Source organism: Heptranchias perlo, chromosome 6 (genome assembly GCF_035084215.1).
Source record: "Heptranchias perlo isolate sHepPer1 chromosome 6, sHepPer1.hap1, whole genome shotgun sequence".
NCBI lineage: Eukaryota > Metazoa > Chordata > Chondrichthyes > Hexanchiformes > Hexanchidae > Heptranchias > Heptranchias perlo.
Genome location: NC_090330.1, coordinates 75035418 through 75056846, shown reverse-complemented (window position 1 = coordinate 75056846; position 21429 = coordinate 75035418). Strand labels below are relative to the sequence as shown.

The 21429-nt window shown below is 45.7% G+C and overlaps 1 long non-coding RNA gene across 1 annotated transcript in view; it reads left to right on the top strand.

Moving 5' to 3' along the window:
* The first annotated feature begins 5162 nt into the window (after positions 1-5162).
* LOC137322559 (uncharacterized) overlaps positions 5163-21429 on the top strand; it is a 54748-nt gene continuing 38481 nt past the window's right edge. Inside the window, exon 1 of the long non-coding RNA XR_010963176.1 lies at positions 5163-5217. This is a non-coding gene — a long non-coding RNA (uncharacterized lncRNA). The remainder of the gene's footprint in view (positions 5218-21429) is intronic.

The window sequence follows — 21429 nt, the reverse complement described above, 5'->3', positions numbered from 1 at the left end:
TTCACTAAGGTGATCACTTCAGCGTGACTGCAATAATACAATCACTGCCGTGTGAGTGAAATAGGGCAATCACCCTAGTGTGACTGCATTAGGGCAATCACTTTAGTGTCACTGCAATAAGGCAATCACTATAGTGAGACGTCAGAAAGGGAATCAGCATAGTGTTACTGCATTAAGGTGATCACTGTATTGTAACTGCATTAGTGCAATCTCCATGGTATGACTTTAATAGGGCAATCTCTGCAGTGTGACTGCAATAAGGCAATCACTATAGTGTGACTGCACAACAGCAATCAGCAAAGTGTTACTGCAATAAGGCAATCACTGCAATAATGCAATTATCATAGTGTGACTTTAAGAAGGCAGTCACCATAGTGTGACTGCAATAAGGCAATCACCATAATGTGACTGCAACAGGGCTACTACTGTTGTGTGACTGCAATAGAGCAATCACTATAGTGCGACTGAAATAAGGTAATCACTGAAGCGTGACTGCAATAAGGCAATCACCATAGTGTGAATGCAATAGGGCAATCACGGTAGTGTGACTGCAATAGGGCAATCTCCATAGCACGACTAAAATAAGGTAATCAGCGCAGTATGACTGCAATCATGTAATCACCACAGTGTGACTGCAATAAGGCAATCACTGAAGTGTGACTTCAATAGGGAAATCACCACAGTATGACTGCAATAGGGCAATCACTGCAGTGTGGCGCCAACAAGGCAATAACCTGGTGTAACTGCAATAAGGCAATCACTGCAGTGTGACTGCTATACGGTAATCACCCTTGTGTGACTGCAATAAGGCATTCACCATCGTGTGAATGCAATAGAACAATCACTGCAGTGTGGCTACAATAAGGCAATCGCCATGATGTGGCTGCAATAAGGCAATCACTGCAGTGTGACTGCAATAAGGAAATCACCACAGTGTGACTGCAATAGGGCAATCGATGTAGTGTGGTTGCAAAGATGCAATCACAATTGTGTGACTGCAATAAGGCAATCACATCAGTGTGACTGCAATAAGATAATCACCATTGTGTGACTGCAAAAGGCAATCACCATAGTGTGACTGCAATAGGGCAATCAATGTAGTGTGGCTACAAAGAGGCAATCACCATTGTGTGACTGCAATAAGGCAATCACATCAGTGTGACTGCAATAGGGCAATCACTGTATTGTGACTGCAATAGGGCAATCACTGTAGTATGAGTGCAACAGAGCAATCATTATAGTGCGACTGAAATAAGGTCATCGCTGCAGCGTGACTGCAATAAGGTAATCACCACAGTTTGACTGCAATAGGGCTACCACTGTAGTGTGATTGCAATAAGGCAATCATCATTGTGCGACTGCAATATGGCCATCACTGTAGTGTGACTGCAATATGGCAACCACTGTAGTGTGACTGTGATAGGGCAACCACCATAGTGTGACTACAATAAGGGAAACACCGTAGTGTGTCTGCAATAAGGCAATCACCATATTGTGACTGCAATAAGGCAATCACAATAATGTGACAGCAATAAGGCAATTACCATAGTGTGACTTCAATTGGGAAATCACTGTACTGTGAGTGCAATAAGGCCATCAATGCCATGTGACTGCAATGGGGTTACCACTGTAGTGTGGTACATGCACTGATGTCACATATCTTTCCTTTCAATGGCTGTAAAATTGACATACTCGAGCAATGTTTCCAGATAACGTCCCAAGGCACATTGCAGATGTGGGTGGGTGTGGAAGAATATGCATAGAAGGAAAAAGGAACAGCTACCGAGTATGGTGCAAGAGTTGGGAAAGGTTGGTCAAAGCTTGGTCAAAGAGATGTGTTTTGCGAAAATTATCGAAGGTGGAGAGAGAAATGGTGAGATGCTTTGGAGAGGTTTTTACTCTTTAGCACGTGATTAAAGCATCTACTGAATGGGGCGCAGTGAGGAATTTTTGGGTGGAAAGGATCATACACCCGCAATGGTAGCTGAATGATTTTCAAAACATTTAAATTAATGGGCAGGTTCTTTCACAGCCATGCAATCCTTCCATCTCTATTTTCCTTCCTGTGCTTGCACTTGAGCGCTAGAAGAGGAAAATCTCCCTACACAGCTCTGTGCTCTCTGCCTGCACTAGTCTGAACATGCTGTACTAGAACTTCACTAGCACCAACAAATAGAGAATCATAGAATCATAGAACCATAGAAGTTTACAACATGGAAACAGGCCCTTCGGCCCAACATGTCCATGTCGCCCAGTTTATACCACTAAGCTAGTCCCAATTGCCTGCACTTGGCCCATATCCCTCTATACCCATCTTACCCATGTAACTGTCCAAATGCTTTTTAAAAGACAAAATTGTACCCGCCTCTACTACTGCCTCTGGCAGCTCGTTCCAGACACTCACCACCCTTTGAGTGAAAAAATTGCCCCTCTGGACCCTTTTGTATCTCTCCCCTCTCACCTTAAATCTATGCCCCCTCGTTATAGACTCCCCTACCTTTGGGAAAAGATTTTGACTATCTACCTTATCTATGCCCCTCATTATTTTATAGACTTCTATAAGATCACCCCTAAACCTCCTACTCTCCAGGGGAAAAAGAATCAGTCTATCCAACCTCTCCCTATAAGTCAAACCATCAAGTCCCGGTAGCATCCTAGTAAATCTTTACTGCACTCTTTCTAGTTTAATAATATCCTTTCTATAATAGGGTGACCAGAACTGTACACAGTATTCCAAGTGTGGCCTTACTAATGTCTTGTACAACTTCAACAAGACATCCCAACTCCTGTATTCAATGTTCTGACCAATGAAACCAAGCATGCTGAATGCCTTCTTCACCACCCTATCCACCTGTGACTCCACTTTCAAGGAGCTATGAACCTGTACTCCTAGATCTCTTTGTTCTATAACTCTCCCCAACGCCCTACCATTAACGGAGTAGGTCCTGGCCCGATTCGATCTACCAAAATGCATCACCTCACATTTATCTAAATTAAACTCCATCTGCCATTCATCGGCACACTGGCCCAATTTATCAAGATCCCGTTGCAATCCTAGATAACCTTCTTCACTGTCCACAATGCCACCAACCTTGGTGTCATCTGCAAACTTATTAACCATGCCTCCTAAATTCTCATCCAAATCATTAATATAAATAACAAATAACAACGGACCCAGCACCGATCCCTGAGGCACACTGCTGGTCACAGGCCTCCAGTTTGAAAAACAACCCTCTACAACCACCCTCTGTCTTCTGTTGTCAATCCAATTTTGTATCCAATCGGCTACCTCACCTTGGATCCCGTGAGATTTAACCTTATGTAACAACCTACCATGCGGTACCTTGTCAAAGGCTTTGCTGAAGTCCATGTAGACCATGTCTACTGCACAGCCCTCATCTATCTTCTTGGTTACCCCTTCAAAAAACTCAATCAAATTCGTGAGACATGATTTTCCTCTCACAAAACCATGCTGACTGTTCCTAATCCGTCCCTGCCTCTCCAAATGCCTGTAGATCCTGTCTCTCAGAATACCCTCTAACAACATACCCACTACAGATGTCAGGCTCACCGGTCTGTAGTTCCCAGGCTTTTCCCTGCCGCCCTTCTTAAACAAAGGCACAACATTTACTACCCTCCAATCTTCAGGCACCTCACCTGTAGCTGTTGATGATTCAAATATCTCTGCTAGGGGACCCGCAATTTCCTCCCTAACCTCCCATAACGTCCTGCGACACATTTCATCAGGTCCCGGAGATTTATCTACCTTGATGTGCGTTAAGACTTCCAGCACCTCCCTCTCTGTAATATGTACACTCCTCAAGACATCACTATTTATTTCCCCAAGTTCCCTAACATCCATGCCTTTCTCAACCGTAAATACCGATGTGAAATATTCATTTAGGATCTCACCCATCTCTTGTGGTTCCGCACATAGATGACCTTGTTGATCCTTAAGAGGCCCTACTCTCTCCCTAGTTACTCTTTTGCCCTTTATGTATTTGTAGAAGCTCTTTGGATTTTCCTTTGCCTTATCTGCCAAAGCAATCTCATGTCCCCTTTTTGCCCTCCTGATTTCTCTCTTAACTCTAGAGCCAGTATAAATCACATTTTGTAAATAGGAGGGAAAGAGAGTGTGGTGAACGTTGTTGCCTGTGGGACAATCATATTTGTACATATGACTAAGTACTAAAAAATCCCTATTGGAAGGTTCTTAACCTCAGACCATATAGAGACTTTGTAAACCTGATGTGCATAATCTGGCCAACAGCAGTAAAAGTTACTGGGATTCTTGGTGGTGAAATAATTATGAATCTGACTTGACAGTCATATAATTAATTTAGTAACCATGTTTATAAGTTCCACATTGTAGACATTTTTTTTTCATTTATAAGCCTGTTAAATAATAATATTGTTACAGTAGGTTAGTGTCTATAAACTACTGCCTTTAATAGTAACATTATATAATCTGCCATTATTAATAACAATATAAAGTTGCTAACATGGATAGTGAGCAAAATTGTGCCAATGGATTAAACTGATTACAGGTACCAGGTTCAAACTTCAAAGTTTTTGAAAGGATTTACCTGTAACGTCTGAGATAAGACTGAATAGAAAATAACATCATTGAGGCTGTGCCCAGAAGTAGGTCAAAAAGGAACTTATTGAATTAAAGTATTTTAGTGGCCACATTTGTTAAGGAATTGGCATGCAAAAGGATAACTGCTCCAAACAGCAAGCAACTTCTCAAAGGTCTGTGAGGTTGATAAGTTGTGGGTTCACACTCAACATTCTCCAAATTCCAGATCTTCGCTGCATTGTCAGAGGAATGCAACGCATGGGTGCCAGATATTTGGCCATAGAGCATGTCACACGTCTGCTCTTTTATCCTGGAAATGTGGTGTTGCACGGGAAGACCAAAAAAAGCACGTGCCATGGGTAACCCTCTAGTGTATCTATAATCTGTAAAAAAAAATTTTACATCTGTGCACATTTGTTGTTTACCAAACTTTACTGCCATTTGTGGAAATTTTTTGCACTGTAAATTCCTATGTTTTATATTTATAATGGAAACTGCCTATGTAAATCTGTCATGCTGTAATCCTCCCACCAGTAATGGCGCTGTAGCACCTCAGTTATATCTCAAACTCCTCAGCCTGTACTGCAGAGAAACTCCGATGCTCCGATCAACTCTACTTCTCTGCCTCCCAAATTACTGTAAGTTTTGTTATTTAACTATAATTAATAATGTAAAATCAAAGTATAGTATTATATCAAAATAAGGAGAGAGGTCTTGGGGTTTTATTTAACAGGTCACTAAAACCATCAGCACAATGTTCTCAAGGCTGTTGAAAAAGTAAACAACATATTGGGATGCATAGCAAGGGATATAACCTATGAATCCAGAGATGTCATTTTAAACTGTTTTTGGCCCCAGTGAAACTTTTAACTTCGGTGGGGGTGTATAATGGGCGATATCAGATCGGCTGCCCCTTATACACCCCGTCCAATCTGATATCGCCCGCTATACGCCCCTGCCAAATTTGTAAGTCCCACCCACATCAGGAGTACTGCGGCAGTTTTGGTCTCCCTCTTTCTAAACAGATATTGTTATTGGAGGGGGTATAGAGAAGGGCTACATAGTTGACCCCAGAACTTAAGGGAATGATGTATGAGGAAAGATTGACTAACTGGGTCATTTCTTTCTTGTAAAGAGATCACCGAGAGGGGAAATGATAGAAGTGTTTAAAATTATGAAAGATTTGGACAAATTGGATCAAAGTAAGCTTTCTGCCATGTTCAGATTTAAGCACAAGGGGTCATATTTCCAAATTAAGGACAACAAAAAAGAAAGACTTGCATTTATATAGCGCCTTTCACAGGGCATCCCAAAACGTTTTACAGCCAATGAAGTACTTTTTTGAAGTGTAGTCACTGTTGTAATGTAGGAAACACGGCAGCCTATTTAACCACAGCTAGGGCCCACAAACAGCAATGAGATAATGACCAGATAATTTGTTTTAGCGATGTTAGTTGAGGGATAAAAATTGGCCAGTACACCAGGGAGAACTTCCCTGCTCTTCTTCAAAGTAGTGTCATAGGATCTTTTACAAAGATGGCACCTCCCTCAGTACTGCACTGGAATGTCAGCCTGGGTTTATGTACTCAAATCTCTGGAGTAGGACTTGAACCCACAACCTTCTGACTCAGAGGCAAGAGTGCTACCACTGAGCCATGGCTGACACCATGAGAAAATAGGAAAAGCAGGAGGAACTTTTTTTTTACAAAATGTGTGATATGTATGTGGAACAGATTACCGGCTTGGATAGTGGATCAGGAAACCTTAATGTGTTTCAAGAAAGAACCAGACAGGTTCTTGTCAACGAATGGGATTCAGGGTTATTAGAGATGCACCAAGGAAATACTAGGGATAGGTGGGCTAGATGGAGCCAAGGTCTTCTACTGCCTGAAACTGTTATTATGTTACTGTAAGGACAGAATGTATGACTTTAATTTGAGGATTAAATTATGTTTTCTTGTCCTAGTCCAATTATTACCCAACCTTTAACCCCACTTCACCTGAAGTTATAGTGCATCACATATTAAATTGGTAGGTGCACTTGAAATCTGAAGTATTATACTTTATTATTGGGCTCCAATAACCAACGTAGCTATATTTGCTGAAACATAAATCATCAATGATTCTACAGAAATGCAAAGTCGTTGCAGCTGCCATTTTTATTTTTGACCTATCTGAAAATATAAACATATAAAACATTTATAGGATAATAGACCCATAAGAAATTTTACAATTCTGAAAAAAATGTTAAACCTATCCATAAAATCAGTCATTGTATGTTAGAAATGCCTCCAAGAGTTCTGGAGCTTGAATTCTGCTGCATTCCCCATGTTTTATTATGAAGAGGCCTAACCAGGGAAAGGTAGATAAACACATGAGGGAGAAATGAATAGAAGGTTATGCTGATAGGGTTAGATGAAGAGGGGTGTACAGCAAAAAATTGGGTATGGTAACAAAGTGGTTATGTTACTGGATTAGTAATCCAGAGGCCTGGACTAATAATCCGTGGTTCATGAGTTCAAATCCCACGGCGGCAGCTGGAGAATTTAAATTAAATAAAATCTGGAACTAAAACAAACTAGTCTTAGTAGTGGTGGCCATAAAACTACTGCATTGTTGTGAAAACCCATCAGGTTCACTAATGCCGTTTAGTGGAAGGAAAATTGCTGTCCTTACCCGGTTTGGCCTATATGTGACTCCAGACCCACAGCAATGTAATTGATTCTTAATCACCCACTGAAATAGCCTAACAAGCCACTCAGTTGTACAATCTCACTAAAGAAAGTCACAATAAGAACAAAACCGGATGGACCACTAGGCACCGGACATGACAAAGGCAAAACAAGCCTCAGTTAACCCTGCAAAGTCCTCCTCACTAACATCTGGGGACTTGTGCCAAAAGTGGGAGAGCTGTCCCACAGACTAGTCAAACAGCAGCCTGACATAGCCATACTCACAGAATCAATGTGTCCTGTCCCACCGGTAGGACAGACCCACCAGATGGCAGTGGTATACAGTCAGGAGTGAGTGGCCCTTGGAGTCCTCAACATTAACTCTGGACCCCATGAAATCTCCTAGCATCAGGTCAAACATGGGCAAGGAAACCTGCTGATCACCACCAACCGCCCTCCCTCAGCTGATAAATGAGCACAACTTGGAGGAAGTACTGAGGATACCAATGGCATCGAATGTATTCTGGGTGGGGGACTTCAATGTCCATCATCAAGAGTGGCTCGCTAGCACCACTACTGTCCTGAAGGACATAGCTGCCAGACTGGGCTTGCGGCAGGTGGTGAGCGAACCAACATGAGGGAAAAATCTATTTGACCTCGTCTTCACCAATCTACCTGTCGCAGATGCATCTGTCCATGACAGTATTGGTAGGAGTGATCACCGCACAGTCCTTGTGGAGACGAAGTCCCGTCTTCACAATGAGGACACCGTCCAATGTGTTGTGTGGCACTACCACCGTGCTAAATGGGATAGGTTCAGAACAGATCTAGCAGCTCAAAACTGGGCATCCATGAGGCGCTGTGGGCCATCAGCAGCAGCGGAATTGTATTCCAGCACAATCTGTAACCTCATGGACCGGCATATTCCTCATTCTATCATTACCAACAAGCCAGGGGATCAACCCTGGTTCAATGAGGAGTGTAGAAGAGCAGCAGCAGGTGTACCTGAAAATGAGATGCCAATCTGGTGCAGCTACAACACAGGACGACATGCATGCTAAGCAACATGCAAGACAGAGCTAAGCGATTCCGCAACCAATGGATCAGATCAAAGCTCTGCAGTCCTGCCACATCCAGTCATGAATGGTGGTGGACAATTAAACAACTAACGGGAGGAGGAGGCTCCGTGAACAGCCTCATCCTCAATGATGGCGGAGTCCAGCACGTGAGTGCAAAAGACGGGGCTGATGCATCTGCAACCATCTTCAGCCGAGTGGATGATTCATCTTGGCCTCCTCCCGATATCTCCACCATCACAGATGCCAGTTTTCAGCCAATTCGATTCATTCCACGTGATATCAAGAAACGGCTGAGTGCACTGGATACAACAAAGGCTATGGGCTCCGACAATATCCCGGCTGTAGTGCTGAAGACTTGTGTTCCAGAATTAGCTGCACCTCTAGCCAAGCTGTTCCAGTACAGCTACAACGCTGGCAACCCGACAATGTGGAAAATTGCCCAGGTACGTCCTGAGCACAAAAAAGCAGGACAAATTCAATTTGACCAATTACTGCCCCATCAGACTACTCTCAATCATCAGCAAAGTGATGGAAGCTGTCGACGACAATGCTACCAAGCAGCACTTACTCACCAATAACCTGCTCACCGATGCTTAGTTTAAAAAAAGCTGAATTCCAGAGGTGAGATGAGAGTGACTGCCCTTGACATCAAGGCAGCATTTGTCCGAGTTTGGCACCAAGGAGCCCATTGAAGTCAATGGGAATCAGGGGGAAAACTCTCCAGTGGCTGGAGTCATACCTAGCACAAAGGAAGATGATAGTGGTTGTTGGAGGCCAATCATCTCAGCGCCAGGACATTGCTGCAGGAGTCGCTCAGGGCAGTGTCCTTGGCCCAACCATCTTCAGCTGCTTCATCAATGACCTTCCCTCCATCATAAGTTCAGAAATGGGGATGTTCGCTGGTGATTGCACAGTGTTCAGTTCCATTCGCAATTCCTCAGATAATGAAGCAGTCCGTGCCTCCAAGCAACAAGACCTGGACAACATCCAGGCTTGGGTTGATAAGTGGCAAGTAACATTTGCACCAGACAAATGCCAGGCAATGACCATCTCCAACAAAAGAGAGTCTTACCACCTTCCCATGACATTCAACGGCATTACCATTGCTAAATCCCCCACCATCAATATCCTGGGGGTCACCATTGACCAGAAACTTAACTGGACCAGTCATATAAATACTGTAGTTACAAAAGCAGTTCAAAGGCTGAGTATTCCACGGCGAGTGACTCACCTCTCGATTCCCCAAAGCCTTTCCACCATCTACAAGTCACAAGTCAGGAGTGTGATGGAATACTCTCTACCTGCCTGGATGAGTGCAGCTCCAACAACACTCAAGAAGCTCGACACCATCCAGGACAAAGCAGCCTGCTGGATTGGCATTCCATCCACCACCCTAAACATTCACTCCCTTCACCACTGGCACACTGTGGCTGCAGTGTGTACCATCTACAGGATGCACTGCAGCAACTCGCCAAGGCTTATTCGACAGCACCTCCCATACCCCGACCTCTACCACCTAGAAGGACAAGGGCAGCAGGCACATGGGAACAACACCACCTGCACATTCCCCTCCAAATCACACACCATCCTGACTTGGAAATATATCGCTGTTCCTTCATTGTCACTGGGTTAAAATCCTGGAACTCCCTACCCAACAGCATTGTGGGCAAATCTTCACCACACGGAATGCAACGGTTGAAGAAGGCAGCTCACCACCACCTTCCCAGGGACATTTAGCAATGGGCAATAAATGCTGGCCTTACCAGTGACGCTCGCATCCCATGAACGAGTAAAAAAAATCACCAGAATGGACCATTTGGGCCGAATGGCCTGTTTCTGTGCTCTACATTCTATGTAATTCTATTTAAACCAAATACCAGCCTCACAGAATGTACCAGGATTCTGAACTGAGAGGTTATAACTATCAAGAAAGACTAAACAGGCTGAGGCTCTTTTATCTAGTAAAGAGAAGACTGAGGCGTGATCTAATAGAGGTCTTTAAAATTATGAAGGAGTTTGATAGGGTAAACGTGAAGAAGATGTTTCCACTTGTGGGCGAGTTAAAAACTAGGGGTTATAAAAAATAAGGTAGTGACTAATAAATCCAATAATAATTCAGGGGAAATTTCTTTACCCAGACAATGTGGAACTTGCTACCACATGGAGTAGTTGAGGCGGATGGCATAGCTGCATTTAAGGGAAGCTAGATAAGTACATGAGGGAGAAAGGAATAGAAGGATATACTAATAAGGTTAGATGAAGTAGGGTGGGAAGAGGCTTGTGTGGAGCATAAACACCGGCATTGCACATTTGGACTGAATGGCCTGTTGCGGTGTTGTAAATTCTATGTACCAGTGTCACTCTGTGCATGTCATGTAGGTGGACTACAACTCACAGAGTGCACCAGTCATGACATGTATGTCAGCCTCATGGGCTAAATCTTAGAAAATGCAACTTAAGGATGTTATCTTTTACTGTGTCTAACTAAACATTGAGGCAGGGCTTAAAACAGGAAGACTGTGATTGGCCAATCTTACTATCAATCATAACAACAACAAAAATTGGAGGAAGATTCATCCAGCAGCTGCTCACATTCCTCCTCGTGCCTGGACCATGGACTAGTGGCACTAGAGGAACCTTCGGACTAAGTTGGCCACTCACTCTCTTGACCACAGAACATGTACTGCTCAGGAAGACAGGGGTGAGGGATTGGAGAAAGACAAAAAAAATCAACAGTTATGCTAAAGAACCTCATTAACCACAAGAGGAAGGAAATGACATCCCAGCATTTGGAAATACCAATTAACTGGAAATATTACAAGAAGATAATCAGAGTGTTGAGAGAAACCAGCTCAATGATGAAGCACAGAAATAGAAACGGGGCATCCAGGGCACATCAGTCATCCAATGCAAAGAGTAAAACAGCAGACATTCATAGAAAGATGCAGATGACATCAATAGTGAATGGTAATTACAGAGCCAAATTGTACAATTTCCTTATTTACTCCCTGACTTTAGAAAATTTATGAACTGTAATAACAAATTTCCTTGGGAGCTATAGGCACTTTCACATTGACAATGTGCTACTGGCAGCAGGAGCACAGTAATCTGACTGGTGCTGTCACACTAGGTTATAAAGGAGGCAAACTCCATGCCTTCAATGGCCCTGGATGAACTTTACATGGGTCCCAAGAGAGGAGATTGGAGGTTCAGAAAACAAGGCTCTTTTTCCCCTTTGGCCCTCCATTGGGAATCACTGGCAGAGCACTGATGAAATTAAGATAAGCAGGGTGGCACTTGGAGTTCACTGGTTTCTGCTGGTGTGCCACTCTCTTGGTGCCTGAACAGAAATGTAAAAGTGTCTATTGTTCACCAATAAAAGCAACCTTTCTCTGTTTCAGCTTTGTTCAAGGTACCATTCCAATTGACAAACAGAATTTCACTACATGTAACAACTACTGAGTGAACATTGAGTGTTGCTCTGTTACCCATATTGGCTATGATTTGGTTTGGACTTAACTAATAGTCAGCCTTGGATATGTGGAACAACAGCTAGCACTGGATATCCTGATCATTATCTTCCCATAGTATTATAACACACCAAAATAAACCTACCACTTTTTGCAAGTATGTGCCTATTTAAATATTTCTACATAATGCTTGATGTGTTTTAGGTGCTTCTATTTCAGAAAGATGGCCATATATCCTGCTGGCAAGAAATGGGTGATGGTGAACTGTTATAGATACAAATAGCAGCCTCCACCTTCTGATTAGAGCTATTTAAGTAATAATGGACAAACTCTGATATTATAATAGGGGGTTGATGACTGACATGCTATTCTCAATTCTCCTGTGCTGTTCAAGTGGTCCATATCACCTTTTAGCTTACCTCATGAGTACATAAAGATGTTGATAACGAGAAAGAAAGACTTATATTTATATAGTTATTTCATGACCCCCAGGACATCCCAAAATGCTTTACAGCCAATTAAATACTTTTATTGAAGTGTAGTCATTGTTGTAAAGTAGGTAATAAAGGGGCTCCTTACTATGTTCTGGGCTTTGGTAATAAATAATGCTTCTGTAGGTTGTGGTAGTTTTCACGCTACAACCTTATTCTTTCAGTATTAGATGGTGTAACAACAAAGAAGAGCTGAAAGTAACTGAATTGTGGACAGATATCTCATGACATGACGATAAAGTTGTAATGCGTGCTAGGTCTGAGATTTCCCATAGTCTGATGCATGCTCCAACAACCCTGATTTTTGCATAGCTGCTAGACTGGGCCTGCTGCAGGTGGTGGGCGAACCAACACGAGGGAAAAACTTACTTCACCTCGTCCTCACCAATCTACCTGTCGCAAATGCTTCTGTCCATGATAGTATTGGTAGGAGTGACCACCGCACAGTCCTTGTGGAGACCAAGTCCCGTTTTTGCACTGAGGACACCATCCAACGTGTTGTGTGGCACTACCACCGTGCTAAATGAGATAGATTCAGAACAGATCTAGCAGCTCATAGCTATTCAGACCAGTAGACTGGATCATGTGGCTTACTCCATACCAAAATCCACCTTTGTCAACATTGGCGCTACTAGATCATATCTGAAGTACTACCATAAAAGTTGAAAATACTTCAGCCGGACTTCTATATTTATGGCAGCTCTATCAATCCAAAATATCCATCTGAATACTAGCTTCACACACCACTCCTCCTGCCTGTGCAACACTCTCACAGACAGCATTGTTGCCTGAAACTCAGGGTCGTATACGCTCCTTGTATTTTTTTTATTCGTTCATGGGATGTGGGCGTCGCTGGCGAGGCCAGCATTTATTGCCCATCCCTAATTGCCCTTGAGAAAGTGGTGGTGAGCCGCCTTCTTGAACCGCTGCAGTCCGTGTGGTGAAGGTTCTCCCACAGTGCTGTTAGGAAGGGAGTTCCAGGATTTTGACCCAGCGACGATGAAGGAACGGCGATATATTTCCAAGTCGGGATGGTGTGTGACTTGGAGGGGAATGTGCAGGTGGTGTTGTTCCCGTGTACCTACTGCTGTTGCCTTCTGGCCGTTTGACTTTTCGGTGGTCCTGTAGGTAACATCACCCTGTCTGAACACTTTGATTGCCTTGACAACGGGCAGTTGGAAAGATTATCTGTAATCACCAGGTATTGTTCTCTAAATATAAATGCGGTAACCTTCCATGGAATCCCACACTCGCTCACCTGACGAAGGAGAAAGCCTCCGAAAGCTTGTGATTTTCAAATAAAACAGTTGGACTATAACCTGGTGTTGTAAGATTCCTTACATTTGTCGACCCCAGTCCATCACCGGCATCTCCACATCGTCCTTCTAGGTGGTAGAGGTCGCGGGTTTGGGAGGTGCTGTCGAAGAAGCCTTGGCGAGTTGCTGCAGTGCATCCTGTGGATGATACATACTGCAGCCACGGTGTGCCGGTGGCGAAGGGAGTGAATGCTTAGGGTGGTGGATGGGGTGCCAATCAAGCGGGCTGCTTTGTCCTGGATGGTGTCGAGCTTCTTGAGTGTTGTTGGAGCTGCAGTCAGCCAGGCAAGTGGAGAGTATTCCATCGCACTGGGTGAAATTTTTTTTCCTCAGCTCCCCTCTAATCCTTCTACCAATCACTTTAAATCTATGCCCCCTGGTTATTGACCTCTCTGCTAAGGGAAATAGGTCCTTCCAATCCACTCTATCTAGGCCCCTCATAATTTTGTACACCTCAATTAAATCACCCCTCAGCCTCCACTGTTCCAAGGAAAACATCCCCAGCCTATCTAATCTTTCCTCATAGCTAAAATTCTTCAGTCCTGGCAACATCCTCGTAAATCTCCTCTGTACCCTCTCTTGTGCAATCACATCCTTCCTGTAATATGGTGACCAGAACTGTATGCAGTACTCAAGCTGTGGCCTAACTAGTGTTTTATACAGTTCCAGCATAACCTCCTTGCTCTTACATTCTATGCCTCGGCTAATAAAGGAAAGTATTCCATATGCCTTTTTAACCACCTTATCTGCCTGTCCCGCTACCTTCAGGGATCTGTGGACATGCACTCCAAGGTCCCTCACTTCTTCTACATCTCTCAGTATCCTCCCATTTATTGTGTACTCCCTTGCCTTGTTTGCCCTCCCCAAATGCATTACCTCACCCTTCTCTGGATTGAATTCCATTTGCCACTTTTCTGCCCACTTGACCAGTCGATTGATATCTTCCTGCAGTCTACAGCTTTCTTCCTCATTATCAACCACACGGCCAATGGAGTCAAACGTCTTAATGCGTTGGATAAAAATGATAGTAGAATGTCCCGCTGACCCTCTGGATTCTGCCAGGGGATCAGCTATCACCGCCCCTCTCTGCATCTCCCTCCAGAATGTCCATTCACTTGTGAACAAGGACCTTGTCATCCATGACCTTATTGTGGATGATTTCATTGACATCATGGACTTGGTGGAAAATTGGCTTATGTGTGATGACGCCTTCCCCCTTAAAGAAGCCTCTCCACCTGGTTATTCCTTCCACCACCTGCCCCACCCAAGCTGCCACAGTGGCGGTGTGGCCCTTATCATCAAATCATATCTTGGTCTGTCCCCCTACTCCTCTGACACCTTCTCCTCCTTTGAGCATCTCACTTTGTTCCACCCTTCATCTAACCTTTAAAATTCTCGTTCTCTACCGCCCACCCAAGTACCATGCCATGCTTCTCACCGAGTTATCTTCACTGCTTTCCTCTCTCAGTCTCTGCACCGAGCGACTTCTCGTCCTTGGAGATTTCAACCTCCATCTCAACTCATCTTGCCCTCTCTCTCTGAGTACACTGCCTTCCTGTCCTCCCTTAACCTCTACCTCCATATAAACTTGCCTACCCATATTCACAGCCATCTCTTCAACCTTGCCATCTTACGTGGCCTCTCTACTCCCATCATGTCAAATCACAGATGCGATTATCTCTGATCACTTCCTTGTATCACTCTCCACCGACATCCCCCATCCCAAACCTAATCCCATTTCCTTCTGTGTCCTCCCCTGGAAAAAACTCTCTCTCAAGTCACTTACAATGGCACTTTCAAACTCCCAACTATCTACTCTTTGGCCCTCCATTCGCCACAACATTTTTGCAGCTACAGATCTGCTCAATCACACCCACACCTCCACCTTTGATGCCCTTGTGCCCAGTAAAACCATTACTCTTTCTCACCCTGGTCATTCCCCCTCGCATGACCCCCATTTTTGCTCCCTTAAGTCCAAGGGATGTAGACTTGAATGTTTAGGGCAGCCAACTGGTTTAGCCATTCATCACCAGATTTGGCTGGACCACATAAAGCACAATCGGGTCCTGCTCTCCTCTGACAAAACTGCTCACTATTCCATGATCATCCTGGAATGCAAAGGTAACCCCTGGCTTCTATTCTCCATTACCAACCATCTTCTTAAACCCCTCTCCCCTCCCCCCTGCACCTTCACCACCAACAAGTGCATAGAGCTCAATTACTTCTTTGTCACTAAGGTTGAGACCATGCGTTTAGCTGCCCCTGCCATTTCCCTTCCTTCCCCCAGCCCACCAAGCCAAACTTCCCCTAAGGTTCTCCCCTGCCCTAGCCCCGAATTCACATCTTTCTCTAGTTTCTCTCCTATTTCCCCTCATGCCTTCTCTGAACTCATCTTGTCTATGAGACCCACCTGCTGCTCCATCGACCCTATTCCCACCAAACTGCTGACCATCCAATTTCCCTTCCTGGCCCCCATGTTAGCTGATATTGTTAATGGTTCCCACTCCTCAGGTCCTGTGTCTCTCCCCTTCAAATCTGCCGTCATCACACCCCTGCTAAAAAACCTAGCCTTGACCCCTCTGTCCTTGCAAACAACCCCCCCATTTCCAACCTCCCTTTTCTCTCCAGAGTCTTAGAATGTGTTGTTGCCTCCCAAATCCGTGCCTATCTTTCCTGCAAATCCCTGTTTGAATCCTTCCAATCAGGTTTATGCCCCTGCCACAATACTGAAACAGCCTTTATCAAAGTCACAAATAACATCCTATGTGATTGTGACCGTGATAAACTAGCCCTCCTCATCCTTCTCGACCTATCTGCAGCCTTTGACATGGTTGACCACACCATTCCCCTCTAATGCCTCTCCTCCATTGTTTAGCTGGGTAGGACTGCCCTTACCTGCTTCCATTCCTATCTATCCAATCATAGCCAGAGAATCTCCTGCAATGGCTTTTCTTCCCACTCCCACACCAGTACCTCTGGAGTCCCCCAAGGATCTATCCTTGGCCCCACCTATTTCTCATCTACAAGCTGTCCGTCGGTGACATCATCCGAAAACACGTCAGGTTCCACATGTACATTGACGACACCCAGGTCCACCTCACCACCACCTCTCTCGATCCTTCCATGGCCTTTGTGGTGTCATGCTGCTTGTCTGACATCCAGTATTGGTTCAGCAGAAATTTCCTCCAATTAAATATTGGGAAGATCGAAGCCATTGCGTTTGGTTCCTGTCACAAAATCTGTTCCTTGGACACCGATTCCATCCCTCTCCCTAGCCACAGTCTGAGGCCGAACCAGACTGTTTGCAACCTTGGCGTCCTATTTGACCCTGAGCTGAGCTTCTGACCCCATATTCTCTCCATCACTAAGACAGCCTACAACCACCTACGTAATATCGCCCTTCTCCACCCCTGGCTCAGCTCATCTGCTACTGAAACCCTCATCCATCCCTTTGTTATCTCCAGACTCAAGTATTCCAATGCTCTCCTGGCCGACATCTGACCTTCCACCCTCTGTAAACTTGAGCTCATCCAAAACTCTACGTTTTTTTTTATTCGTTCAAGGGATGTGGGCGTCACTGGCAAGGCTAGCATTTATTGCCCATCACTAATTGCCCTTGAGAAGGCTGTGATGAGCCACCTTCTTGAACTGTTGCACTCTGTGTGGTGAAGGTTCTCCCACAGTGCTGTTAGGAAGGGAGTTCCAGGATTTTGACCCAGCGACGATGAAGGAACGGCGATATAGTTCCAAGTCGGGATAGTGTGTGACTTGGAGGGGAACGTGCAGGTGGTGTTGTTCCCATGTGCCTGCTGCTCTTGTCCTTCTAGGTGGTAGAGGTCGCTGGTTTGGGAGGTGCTGTCGAAGAAGCCTTGGCGAGTGGCTGCAATGCATCCTGTGGATGGTACACACTGCAGCCACGGTACGCCGGTGGTGAAGGGAATGAATGTTTAGGGTGGTGGATGGGGTGCCAATCAAGCGGGCTGCTTTGTCCTGGATGGTGTCGAGCTTCTTGAGTGTTGTTGGAGCTGCATTCATCCAGGCAAATGGAGAGTATTCCATCACATTCCTGACTTGTGCCTTGTAGATGGTGGAAAGGCTTTGGGGAGTGAGGAAGTGAGTCACTCGCCGCAGAATACCCAGCCTCTGACCTGCTCTTGTAACCACAGTATTTATGTGGCTGGTCCAGTTAAGTTTCTGGTCAATGGTGACCCCCAGGATGTTGATGGTGGGGGATTCAGCGATGGTAATGCTGTTCAATATCAAGGGGAGGGGGTTAGTCTCTCTCTTTTTGGAGATGGTCATTGCCTGGCACTTGTCTGGCGTGAATGTTACTTGCCACTTATCAGCCCAAGCCTGGATGTTATCCAGGTCTTGCTGCATGCGGGCACAGACTGCTTCATTATCTGAGGGGTTGCGAATGGAACTGAACACTGTGCAATCATCAGCGAACATCCCCATTTCTGACCTTCTGATGGAGGGAAGGTCATTGATGAAGCAGCTGGAGATGGTTGGGCCTAGGACACTGCCCTGAGGAACTATTAAGATGATTCGTCGCCAATAACCACTGTCATCTTCCTTTGTGCTGGGTCCCCTGATTCCCATTGACTTCAATTTTACTAGGGCTCCTTGGTACCACGCTCGGTCAAATGCTGCCTTGATGTCAAGTGCAGTCACTCTCACCTCACCTCTGGAATTCAGCTCTTCTGTTCATGTTTGGACCAAGGCTGTAATGAGGTCTGGAGCTGAGTGGTCTTGGCAGAACCCAAACTAACCATCGGTGAGCAGGTTATTGGTGAGTAAGTGCTGCTTGATAGCACTGTCGACGAAACCTTCCATCACTTTGTTGATGATTGAGAATAGATTGATGGGGTGGTAATTGGCCAAATTGGATTTGTCCTGCTTTTTATGGACAGGTCATACCTAGGCAATTTTCCACATTGTTGGGTGTTGTAGCTGTACTGGAACAGCTTGGCTAGAGGCGTGTCTAGTTCTGGAGCACAAGTCTTCAGCACTACAGCTGGGATGTTGTCGGGGCCCATAGCCTTTGCTGTATCCAGTGCACTCAGCCATTTCTTGATATCTCGTGGTGTGAATTGAATTGGCTGAAAACTAGCTTCTGTGATGGTGGGGATATCGGGAGGAGGCCGAGATGAATCATCCACTCGGCACTTCTGGCTGAAGATGTTGCAAACGCTTCAGCCTTGTCTTTTGCACTCATGTGCCGGACTCTGCCATTATTGAGGATAGGGCTGTTCATGGAGCCTCCTCCTCCTGTTAGTTGTTTAATTGTCCACCACCATTCACGACTGGATGTGGCAGGACTGCAGAGCTTTGATCTGATCCGTTGGTTGTGGAATCGCTTAGCTCTGTCTATAGCATGTTGCTTCTGCTGTTTACTATGCAAGTAGTCCTGTGTTGTAGCTTCAACAGGTTGGCACCTCATTTTGAGGTACGCCTAGTGCTGCTCCTGGCATGCTCTTCTACACTCCTCATTGAACCAGGGCTGATCCCCTGGCTTGTTGGTAATGGTAGAGTGAGGAATATGCCGAGCCATGAGCTTACAGATTGTGCTGGATTACAATGCTACTGCTGATGGCTCACAGCGCCTCTTGGATGCCAGTTTTGAGCTGCTAGATCTGTTCTGAATCTTTCCCAGTTAGCACAGTGTTAGTGCCACACAACACGTTGTATGGTGTCCTCAGTGTGAAGACGGGACTGTGCTGTGGTCACTCCTACCAATACTCTCATGGACAGATGCATCTGCGCTAGGTAGATTGGTGAAGATGAGGTCAAGTAGGTTTTTCCCTCGAGTTGGTTCGATCACCACCTGCCGCAGGCCCAGTCTAGCAGCTATGTCCTTCAGGACTCACCCAGCTCGGTCAGTGGTGGTGCTATCGAGCCACTTTTGGTGATGGACATTGAAGTGCCCCACCCAGAGTACATTCTGTGCCCTTGCTACCCTCAGTGCTTCCTCCAAGTGGTGCTCAACATGGAGGAAGACTGATTCATCAGCTGAGGGAGGGCGGTAGGTGGTAATCAGCAGGAGGTTTCCTTGCCCATGTTTGACCTGATGCCATGAGATTTCATGGGGTCCAGAGTCAATGTTGAGGACACCCAGGCCATTCCCGCCTGGCTGTATACCACTGTACCTGCCATGTCTGGTGGGTTTGTCCTGCTGGTGGGACAGGACATACTCAGGGATGGTGATTCTGTGAGTATGGCTATGTCAGACTGTTGCTTGACTCCTCTTTGGGACAACTCTCCCAATTTTGGCACAAGTTCCCTTATGTTAGTGAGGAGGACTGATGCAGTGTCGACTGGGCTTGGTTTGTCTTTGTCGTGTCCGATGCCTAGTGGTCTGTCCAGTTTTATTCTTATTGTGACTTTGTGCAGCAAGATTGTATAACTGAGTGGCTTGCTCGGCCATTTCAGAGGGCGATTAAGAATCAACCACATTGCTGTGGGTCTGGAGTCACATATCGGTCAGATCAGGTAAGGACGGCAGGTTTGCTTCCCTAAAAGACATTCGTGAACCAGATGGGTTTTTACGACAATCCAGTAGTTTCATGGCCACCATTACTGGTACAATTTTTTTTAATTCCAGATTTTATTTAATTAATTGAATTGAAATTCCCCAGCTGCTGTGGCAGGATTTGAACTCATGGGGGTCGATTTTAGCACCCGCAATTGGGTGCGTTCCTGGCGGGGGGGCTCCGAAAATCGGGGAATCCCGGGGCGAGTCGGGAGCGCGGCTGCAACCCGCCCACTTCCGGATTTCCCACAGACGCGCCGACATGCGCGCGCAGCTCCCATATGTGGGACTCCCGGAGGCAATTAAAGCCGGCGGGGTGCCACATAAACTATTTATTTCGGTATTTCAGGTCGTTTACAGACCTGATTAAGGAGATATTTCAGGAGGGGTGGGATTTTACAAACAACTGGGACTGTTTCCTGTACTGGGGGAAACACTCCCAGTTCAAATGGACGTGTTGCAGCCATCAGCCTGTGGCAGCTGCAAAGGTCCATTTGACAGGTGGGAGGGGGGGACCCACACTCATTGTAGGAGGCCACTCTGTCACTTGGGACAAAGTTTGGCCTCCACCACCCTCCTCCTAACAATAAAATTCACCAACTTGCACACCTACCCCAGGGTCCAGAGACATGTACCTACGTTGCGGACCCCCTCAGATGTACATCTTCCGGATGGGGGCCGCCGTAGCTGCAGTCATGACCTCCTCGGAGGGTGAACAGCATCACCAGCCTCACCAGCCTCGCCGTCCACCTCTGACACGTGGAGCTCCACAACAGAGTGCTGTGACACATCCACCTGCACAGCAGGAGGGAGGGCAACCACAGAAAGAGATGCGTTGCAGAGGGCACTACCCTCGCCACAGGGTCCACAGACCGAGGCTCAGCTTCCTGGACCTCTCTGAGCAGCACTGCACACGGAGGCTCAGAGTCACTCAACATGTAGTCGTGGACATCTGCAGCCTCCTTCATGCCAAGCTGCTCCCGGCTGGCCCGAGCACCATCTTCTTACCTGTCGCTGTCAAAGTCACCACTGCCCTCAACAATTTCTCCTCCGCATCCTTCCAGGGTGCCACCGGGAACATCGCCGACGTCTCTCAGTCGTCTACACAAAAGAGCCCTGCAAATACACCTACACCCACTCTGCAGTGACACAATGGGTGGCATCAGTTGTAGGTCTTCATTGTGATCCTCAGGAAAGCAGACAAGATTCGCAAAGACGTGACAGTAGTGGTGCCAATATAATATGTAATGTGAGTTGCTCAGAAATTAAATATAAGTAAAAACCATGAGA